The sequence below is a fragment of the Ursus maritimus genome, unplaced genomic scaffold, assembly GCF_017311325.1.
Source record: "Ursus maritimus isolate PB19 unplaced genomic scaffold, ASM1731132v1 scaffold_2, whole genome shotgun sequence".
NCBI classification, from domain to species: domain Eukaryota; kingdom Metazoa; phylum Chordata; class Mammalia; order Carnivora; family Ursidae; genus Ursus; species Ursus maritimus.
In genome coordinates this window covers 49,714,499-49,716,708 of record NW_024424452.1, presented here as the reverse complement: position 1 = coordinate 49,716,708, position 2,210 = coordinate 49,714,499, and positions in this window count along the sequence as shown.

Here is a 2,210-nt window from a genome sequence, read left to right as displayed (position 1 = left end):
GATGGATGGATAGGTGGGTGGGTGGATGGATGGATGGATGGATGGATGGAAGGGTGGATGGATGGGTGGATGGATGGATGGATAGATGGATGGATGGATGGATGGATAGGTATTAACATTAATAACAGGACATAGATGCTTTGTTAGAATAGTTAGGTGGCAAATGATCCAGAATCATGACCGTTAGATAGGCTCTGCTAGTGGTTTCAGATAAAACACTAATGACCTGACATTGATGAGAGATTGAATTTTGTAGCTTCTAGGTGGCTTCATATATATTCAGAAAATATGTTAGAGAATGACAACAGGGATGACTCCCAAAGTGACAAGTGCCACCAGCATTTAAGCAAATAGATTTAGTGATTTTACAGCTTCCCACAAGGAAAAGCTTATGCAAAGGAGTTCTGTTGAATCACAGACTGTCTGACTTCACCCACTTATCTTGGCCGGTGAGACAGGGCCATTGAGCTTTAATGGACTGGGTCTGTAGTCTGTGGCCTGACTCTCCACTGAAGAAGAAGTCTGTGGTACCCAGGAAATTGGAGGCAGTGGGAGGTGTGATAGTCATTGATGACACTGTTTCCTGTGCGGGGAGCAATTACCCTAGAACCTGGATCTCTCAGAATGGATTGTCAGGTCTCTGAGCTTCAGTCCCAGGGCCAGTTTCCACACTGAAGGCTCTGCATTTTCCTGGAAGCAAGGGTGTACTTTTAGCTGCAGTGTCTCTGACCTGGGGCTTTGACAAATGGGAAAGAAAGAGGCAATGGTGCTTAACTAGAGCTTCTAGAAGAGTCACAAGAATGACCACTGTCATTTATTGAGAACCTAGTACTATATAACAGCTGCTGTGCTGTGATTAGATCTATTAATATGATTAATGATTACCTCTTCTTAGGAGGTTCCTGGTCTTATTAGTTTTGTAAATGAGGAAACAAAGGATGAGAATCATGAAATAAGTTTCTTAAAGCAAGTGGCAGCGTCAAGACTTTGACCCAGGGTTTTTTTTGTTTTGTTTTTTGTTTTGTTTTTAGATTTTTTATTTATTTATTTGACAGAGAGAGACAGCCAGCGAGAGAGGGAACACAAGCAGGGGGAGTGGGAGAGGAAGAAGCAGGCTCATAGCGGAGGAGCCTGATGTGGGGCTCGATCCCATAACGCCAGGATCGTGCCCTGAGCCGAAGGCAGACGCCTAACGACTGCGCTACCCAGGCGCCCCTGACCCAGGGTTTTGATGCTATAGTCCATCCTTTTTCTTTTAGGCTCTGCTCTTCTAGACCAACCACGGATTAATGGGACATAGACAACAGGAAACAGAGTGCCAGGAGAGCATGTATTTCATTCACGTCATCGCACATCAGTTTATTTGGGGGAGCTTTTCTGCCATATGATTTGGCAAGAACAAAGGACTTAAATTACATGATCTCGAAGGGGCATCTGTAACCAGGTTCTTGCCCTAAGACTTTTAAGGCAGGCTCTAGCCATGGGGCCCACTCCAGTAACATGTCCTTGGGAAGGGGAATGTGAGCCGGCCCCTTCTCCTTTCTGAGCTTCTGTTCTAAGAAATGAACCAGAGAAGCAGCAAAAGGTTACCGTTCTCAGAAGAAGCAATGTTCTTTCCCAACCGCCTCTGTTGTCTACCCTGCTGCCTAAATAAATATTATCCTAAATATTTGAAACAGTCATGTTCCAAGAATGCACCTGATAAACCCAAAACAAGACAGGCTCCTGAAATGGTAAGTCCACACAACTTCAAGTTCCGGATAGGTTTTAGATTTTTCTCTGCATGCTTGGCTGGTCCTCCTTGGTGTTTTCCTGATACGAGTTCATTAGTTTTCTGGTTTTTCTCCTTGGCTGAGCGCTTCCTTGTAACACTGGGCAATTAACAACTGTTAGCTTGGACTAGTGGCGTGCGTGGCTGGCTTGCACGGACAGAAGTCTTTAATTCCAGATTTGGGCATCTGCCATCCATTACATCTCTCTATCTTATTAACGATGGTGCAATCAACACAAATAAACTTCAGGGGCCCTCGGCTACAGGTAAACCGTGCCAGCATAAATCAATGAGCTGTTGAGAAGCTCAATGTCGCGTTTGCCGATACTCTGTAATTCTATGGTTCTGGTTACTGGAGCCCTCCCACAGACTCCAGGACTTGGTTTAGAAATCTCCCTGCCTTTCCCAACTTAGCTCATAATGATCTCATACAAAAATT